We start from the raw sequence: 8,692 nt of genomic DNA on the forward strand, positions 1-8,692 counted from the left end.
TGGCTGAAAGTGAGCAGCAGTATTCTGACAGTGATGGTATGGGAATGAGGGGGCTGAGACGAGGAAGAGAACAAGGAACCTCACAAAATTATTTTGCGAAAACCTTGAATTAGTGCAGGAAAATGTCAAGCAAGGAAAATAGTGGAGTTGGCAGACAGGAAATGGAGAGAAAGTAGACAACTTTTTTTTTGTATTTACAGTTATTTGAAAAAAGTATATGGTGTCTAGAGAAGTGTCTAGTTTGAGACGTGTCTTGTTGGGGTTGTATACAAACAGGAACCCTGAAATTGGGGGTGAAATTGTGAGTGTGATTGTCTGGAGGATGGTAATATAGCAAGTCATCCAATTATTCAATTAGTACAGGGAGGTGAGAGACAGAAACCCCCTGTTACCATAGGAAATAGGAATAAATGGTCTATCTTTAGTTTTTACATTTTCATTTTGGGTATAAAAGCACAGGTATAGAGTATATTTATACATAGAAGTGTCAGGCAAGGTTGTGGACACACGTCATACAGTCTACTCTTAAATGAGGAAGGAATGAGGATAATTGCTGAAGGCTATATATATCCATGGGGGCAGCGGTGGGCACAGGGTCCTGGTGAGTGATGACAGGTGTCCGTTTAAGTGCCTGAAGTGGAGAGCTGTTGTTGGCAGATGGAGAGTCAGAGTGACGCAAATGAGAGAGAGAGAGAGAGAGAGAGAGAGAGAGAGAGAGAGAGAGAGAGAGAGAGAGCGAGAGAGCGAGAAAGAGAGAGAGAGAGAGAGAGAATGACAGAGACAGAGAGTTACGAAGGCAGCAGTGTGAGTCAGACTAAACACTTCTCTGGAGCAGAAGAGAGGCTGTTAGCATAACTGTGAATATTCATAATTTTAGACCTATGATGGTAAAGGGTGATTCAGCCCAGGCATTACCATAAGTACAAATCTCAGTTTATGAGATGAACAGTCAAGCCTGGCGAGATGCCTGAAATCTGTCATCAGACTGGTCTGTCAGTCAGTGAGGGTGTACTCTATGTGTCAGTCAATCTGTTGGTTGGTCAATCTCTGTCATGTCCATGTGTCCAATCAATTAGTCAGGAAATATGATTCTGTCCATAACCAGGCAGTGAGTCAGTCACAGGGTCAGTCATGTGTTCTTGGAGTACACCAGTACGTCCTCAAGTTGATCAATCATTCAATTAGTCTTAAGTCAGTTATTCCATCAGCTAACCAGTCGATCAATCTTTCAGTCAGTCAAACAGTCACCAATATGTCCTTGCTACTGATCAACCAATTATGGGGATGATGATAGCTGAACTAAAGAGTATAAGTAGAAATCTTCTGTGTCCACTGATCTAAGATCAGTTTAACTGTTTCCTCGGGCTAAGGATAGGATTGAGGTTTAAACTTCTTCTAAACGTCCTGGATCAGTCACAATAGCCCCCTCTGCAGTTGTTCAGGAACTAAGCCCAATAGCACTGTCAGATTAAGTAGTACCTCTCACATAGTGTGTCTGTGTGCGTGCGTGCATGTGCGTGTGTGCGTGTGCGTGTGTGTGTGCGTGTGTGCATGTGCGTGTGTGCGTGTGTGCGTGTGCGTGTGTGCGTGCGTGCGTGCGTGCGCGCGTGCGTGCGTGTGTGTGTGTGTGTGTTGGCATTGTCAAATCGAGTACCTCTCACTGTCAACTTATCCCTCAGAACACTCTCTTCTGACAGGCTGTGCTGGGGATGAGAGGAGGAGAAAATAGCCATTCCTCTTGAGATAAAGTGATGTGTCATTGGGATGGGTGAAAATACTTTTAACAGCCTGATGGTAATGGCTTGTTTGGACCAATTATCTCATGACTAAGTCAATGAATAACACTCTGATAGAGAGCCCCTCACAGGGACAAAGTTGGTTTTGAGGGACTATTAGATAATGAGGATGAATATCATGAGCTGAAACTTTTTATAGTTTTCAAATGGCTGTTCAGGAACTACTGTATGAAGGCAGTATCAACCGTCACTCAAGAGTTCTACTTGTGGCCTGAACCGAGCTACCATTGACAATACCAAAATCGCCTTGACTAATTTCTCAGATGTTTAACTACAGATTTTGATGCCATTTTGTATGTCTGTTCACCGTGCCAAAGTCTACACATCCCCTGAATATTGCAACAATATTCAGGTACCTTCAAAAATTTGCATTCAAATTCAGCAGTTTTAATCAGACCGACAGACATTTCTATACAATTATTAAGTTGCGGTAGGGAGGGTAAACATATCCTAGATCTGTGCCTAGAAGTAACTTATACCTGGATCCATCAACTCTCCAATCTACAGAGGTGGGTGTGTGGCATGTGAAATGGTTGTGACATCATCACTGGGTGACAAGGGGGTTGCCATCATGTGAGTCAGACTACAGTAGCACAGTGTGCCTCTTGCAGACAGTGCAACAGACAGGACACTACTGTGCTGGCCCATTGTGTCACACAGATCAGCGTCACTGTGCCTGAGCACTCTGCTACAACACCCCGCCCCCACACAGCAGACCAGGATGCAGCGATGGGTATAATAACTATACTGTCAGAGACAGCATAGTGAAGTGGTACCGTACATAACTCAAGTAAAAGTCTGTTATGTATGATGTAGCCTACAGTACAGAGAACCTTTAACACACATTAAATGTATAAGAACTGTACAGTATAGCAACGATTTGAAAGGGAGTCGGAACATAACATTGACTCCTACGCAGGCATGATGGCACTTAATGAAAGTTATGTAACAATCCAATCGTGTTAGATTACACTCAGAACGCCCTGTGAACAGAGACAACGGCTTCAGACTCAGGATGTCCAAAATATCATGATAACAAACCCCGTAACACCTACACATTGTATCATTTAAAGGGGCAATCTGAGATTCAAATAACAACAAAGCATTCTCCCTGTCACTTTTTTTGGTAAACAGCTGAGGGATGGGGCTGGAGAAATGTAACCACTCTCAATTACATAGATGGAGCTATGGATGCATGCAATCCTTGACATCAAAATTATAGTTTTAACCATGTTTTGAAGCTTAAAACAAGCCTAAATGTTCTGATGGGTAAGACAGTTGAAGTAAGCTCATGAGGCATTTATAAGTTATATTCTTCAAGAATCAACGGCTTTTTATCATTAATTTAAAAGTCCAAAAACTGATGTACCAATCCCAGATTGCCCCTTTAAATGTAATAAACCACAATTCCACAAATGGGTGGTCCCATGTACAAATCTATCTCTCTAGATCATCTTACATCCAGAAACATAGCTGAACCAATGCAGCTCTCACCTGCAATAACATCCTACCTGCAATATTTATACACCTTATAATACAGCATATTCCATGGGATAGAGATGTAAGGGATATAGCAGCATATTATGTTTTATAAGTAAGCTAATAATGGAGGAGATATATACAGTAGTATTTCAGTCATTTATGAATGTTATATGATTATGGTGGACATGAATACAGGTATGTGTAAAAACTGCAGTGAAGAGAGAATCAAATACTGTATGCATAAATTACTGCATACCGCCTATGTGTCAGATTTGCCAAGAGGTAACTGACCGGAACCTCTGTTTACACGAAACAATTAACGCCAACGCACCTTGAACTTGGGCTTGCAGAAGAAAGAAACGGATCTTTAGAGCGGTGAAAAATAACGCAGAAATACTCCCCCGTAATGAGCGTGTCAGCCAACTTCACTTTTGTTAATTAATGCACCTCTTTTTCTGTGTGCACCAGAAATGCGCCAAAATACTTAAACCACTTACCTTCTCTTCTCAAGATGTTGACTCTTGCGTGGTCCTTGTTTAAAAAATTAAAAATCCACGAGATTTGTGTATGCAGAGTAGTCACCCTCGGGAAAACGTCTCGCTCTCAGTGCCATGCTGTGTGAGTTTTATTTTCAGGAATGCGCGGTATTGTAGCGAGGGCGCTTTTTGAGTTGTCTACAAGCATTCTGAGATTATTCAGTGGTCTCCCCCAATGATTCCCCCCCCCCTCAGGTCCTCTCTCCACCACTCTCCTCTCGTTCACTTCACTCCAAGTCTTTTCTATACCAAGAGATACTTTTAGTGTGGTTATCTATTGATACCAATTAGTCCAATTATCATTAAGATTTACATACATTGCATACATGCATACATGGATACATGTTACAAAGTAGGTAAAACCCCATGGAATGCAATCACTATTAATAAGTATGGACGCAACATGGTTGCTCCAACATGCGAAAGTGAAAGAAAATGTAGAGAGCTGCAAATACTTATACACGTTATTTTGGTGAGAGACATGGGCTAATACATGGATGGGTGAAGGTCTACATTTGTATGTGCATACATTTGAATTAATCTCCAGCCACCCACATTGTTTTCACAATTGACGGATTTTAGGAACATGGAAATAGACGTGTCTAGTCCAATCAGCATGCCCCGGCATGGATAGATACCTTTAGATACATAAAGATACCTTGGCCACACAAGACCACCAAGTTGCGCTTTTGGAGACCTGGCGTAACCTGTGCGTAATTAATAGAATCACTTTGTCTCATTCCTCATTTGTCCACTGGGTGTCGCCATAGGCCACCTTTAAGGCACATTTGTCCTCATTTTCTACTAGAGGCACTAACAGTAGGCACCTTGCAAGTGTGTTATGGCATGTAGAGATACAGATACCTACATTTGAATTGAGTCATACTGTATGTAATCACTTAAACATGTATATCACATTATGAGGACATGACAAATAAGAGAAAAGCTGACGTACAGTATATTGTTAGATGTTTTATATGAAAACACATTGTCATTACTGAGGCTCATTTCTTTTCTGAGATATTTCGACCATTATTATATGTATCTTGAACTCCCCAGTGACCTGCAGTCATACTCAGATGTTGTGAGGCCAACACTAGCTGTTCCATGGGTCTGTGCCATGACAGGACAGATCCTCTTCTTGTCCACTTGGTGCCAGATCACTCTGAGCTTTAGGTTCACTCAGTGGAAAAATAACCGGCTTGGCGATCTGCAGCGGCTCGGAAACCCAGGCAGCTACCCGGCATTAATTAGAACTGGAGCTGACGGTGCCCAGAGCACTCTGGAGTGTGAAGTAAAATGGAAGTGATGTGTTATTCATTCTCAATGCTGCATGGAGGAAAGAGAGAGACTCTGACTCAGTGATAAGAACATGAACACGGACATTGTTCATGTCAAATTCAATGTGAAGTTGAGGGAAATTATGTTCTGACTGCAGCTGTAGTTACTTAGAGATAAATATTATAATGATGGCAGCAGCAAGATTTTGTGGGGAACAATTTATTACACTGATGGGAATAGATAAAAAGGCAAAGGTGTGTGTTTGTGTGTGTGTGTGTGTGTGTCTGTGTGTGTGTGTGTGTGTGTGTGTGTGTGTGTGTGTGTGTGTGTGTGTGTGTGTGTGTGTGTGTCCGTGTCCGTGTCCGTGTCCGTGTGTGTGTGTGTGTGTGTGTGTGTGTGTCCGTGTCCGTGTCCGTGTCCGTGTCCAAGGGGCTCTGAGCCCCTCAAAACTAGACTCCAGTTCCTGAATTCATCCAGGCTGAGTCTACTCTGCCATATATCCTGGTCCTTGCCACCCCACCCAGGTCCCACCAGGAAGCTGCCCTTCACTATTGACCCCTGAACTCTTGCACCACACCACATTCCACATTCCACATTAGTTTACTGTTCAGCACCTGATCAGCCAGAGGAGGATGGGTCCCCCTGGAGTCTGGTTCCTCTCAAGGTTTCTTCCTCCAAGGGAGTTTTTCCTTGGCTTACTTTTGGGGGTCTATGATTTGGTGTTAGATCATATTGTTTGTATCCAATTTATTGTTTAGTATTATTTTTGTTGTGAAGCACTTAAACACTTGTCTATGTAAAAAGTGCTATGCAAATAAACTTGATTGATTGATTAATTGTGTGTGTGTGTTTTTGTTTGTGTGTGTGTGTGTGTGTTTGTACCCTTGTGGACCAATGTGGTGCTTGAGACTTTCAACCGCATTAATGGACTGTGTTCAAGGACGTAGGAGTCAGCTGGACATGAGGGGGGGCACATTTTGCTAGAGAGGTCCGGGGGCATGCCGAGTGAGTTCTGAGAAAAGGATACAGACAAATCGGTAATCTTAATTTACAATTGAAGCAAATTAAAAGGCTTAGGGGGGCCTTGCAGAGGGGCACCTACTCTGTCTCTTCAGTCTTAGGGCTTGTAAATACTGTACTACTACTACTACTGTACTGTGACTGCATTGTCTTACCACAGGTGTCATCATTTTAGCATGAACTACATGCCTTTTTCTTCATTTGACTCTACATTGCAAAACTTTGGATTTTAAATCAACCAATCAATCAATAAGGTTAAAGTAGATTCTCAGCTTTTATTTGATGGTATTGGTGTACATATTGGTTTCACCATTCAGAAATTACAAAACTTTTTATGCAAACCCCCCCTATTTCAGGTTACCCAAAAGTAATGGGACAGATTTATCAAATGTCCAAATTAAGCACTCATGTTTAGCATTTGATCAATATTCCTTTGCATGCAATAACTGCCTGAAGTCTGCGACCCACTGACTCCACCAGACTGGGTATCTTCTCTGGTGATGCTCTGCCAGGCCTGTACTGCAGCCATCTTCAGTTGTTGTTTGTTTTCAGGTCTTTTTGCCTAAAGTCTTAGCATCAGGAAATGAAATCCATGTTAAATTGGATTTAAATCTGATGGTTAACTTGGCCAGTCAAGACCTTTCCACTTTTTGGTCCTGAAAAACTCCCTAGTTGCTATGGCAGTATGTTTGGGGTCATTGTCTTATTGTATGATGAAGTGCCATCCAATGAATTTGCCTTGATTTTAATGTGTACAACAGACGATTGAGCCTGGTGGACATCCTGAAGAAGTCGCACCCCCACCATTTGTCAATTCCTTTGCGATTATAATTTAGTCATAGCCGGTAAAGTTAACGGAATGTTGTGCCAATTACGTTCTGATGACTATAGACTTCACTTCTTGTAATGTTGTGGTCATTGTTCTTTATAGCGTAATGTGCTGTGTTTAGAATCTGTAAAAGGGTTAGAGCAGTTTAGTGTTGCTGTTCAGTGTTTGTGCAAGTGCACTGAGTTTAAGTCCACATGTGTGGTTATGTCTTCTTATGAAATTCTTGGGAATGTTCCCCGCGCACATGGCCTATGCTGAATAAGTGATTTTATTGTTGTCATAGACCGTGACCTATCTATGTCAGATGTAATTTGTCCAGCATTTCTCATGCTATCTTTAAGTTACTTTCATTTTGCAACTTGTTGAACTTCTGTTTTGATCCATTTTATACAGAAGTTATCAATGATTTCGTATCTTGCTTATTTTCATATATAAGCCTTAGCTTTTGTCATCGTACATGAATTACAGAAATGGTTTGAATGTGCTTGTGGATAGTTTTCATCTTGCTAAACCTCTGACTATTCCTGATTTTTGTAATTGTGATGAAATGCTTTGTTTTTTGTTGTTTTTCTGTTCTTTTCTTTTATATCTCCCAAATAGATATTGCATGATTTCATTACCCTGGGATATTGTCATACTGATATCCAGCGGAGGGACGTATGATACAATGCCATTCTGTCTCTTTTGTTCGCCATTCAGTTTCTCTGTGTTTCAGGTGAACAAATCCAGACAGAGGAAATTAATTTGGAACGTTTGTGTGGACCCAGAAGTGATGACACACCTCGGTACTATATATTAGGGGGGTCTCCTATGCCCTTGACCGTGTTACTCACCATTACAAATCATATTGTGCGACCATGCTGAACACACACACACACACACACACACACACACACACACACACACACACACACACACACACTGTCACACACACTGTCACACACACCTCCAAGATATACTGTAGGAGTGATATCTCCCCATGTCCACCCCTCCTAAGTGTTCTAGTGAGTGCTTAAAGACAGAGTGAGGAGGATGAGGTGGTAGTCAGGATGGGGTTGTTTGAGGTCCCCCCTACTCTGTCAATGTGCACGTGTCGAGGCCCTCTCATGCAGACGTCCCTGACTGAATGACTCCCTTAGGCCAGGCAGAATGACTCCCTTAGGCCAGGCAGAAAGACTCCCTTAGGCCAGGCAGAATGAGTAGACGGGAGATGACGAGGTCAAACTGACTTGAACGTGTCCACTCCAGTCATCAGTGTGTGTGTGTGTGTGTGTGCGTGTGTGCGTGCGTGCGTGCGTGCGTGCGTGCGTGCGTGCATGTGTGTGTGTGGCAAACTGACTCAGTCTCAGTGAGACATCAGTGGAGTTGACACCTCGCTCACATCCCCTCCTCTACGGGCTGTCCCCACTGACTTACATCTCTGTCAGTGTGTGATGTGCACTAGGACATAGGATCAAAACCCATTCTCCAGTCCAGAGGACATTTCTATGTAGATCTATGGCAGTCAGTTAGCCTCAGTGGATTTATACAGCGGGCACATCTCGCCATCTGTTTTGGGCCACTGATGTCTGATGGAGGGAAGTGAAGTCTACTGATGATGTGCTGCTGATGGCGCCTCAGGGCACATTCTCAACTCCCTGCACCTACAATCTGGATCCTCCCACACCTTTCCCCAGGCCTGTGGACCAATTTAGTGCAGTTCAGCACAGTCACAGGCAGTCAGGCAATACCATTCTGTATATGTGTAT

The sequence above is a fragment of the Argentina silus genome (genome assembly GCF_951799395.1).
Source record: "Argentina silus genome assembly, chromosome: 1".
Classification (NCBI taxonomy): Eukaryota; Metazoa; Chordata; class Actinopteri; order Argentiniformes; family Argentinidae; genus Argentina; species Argentina silus.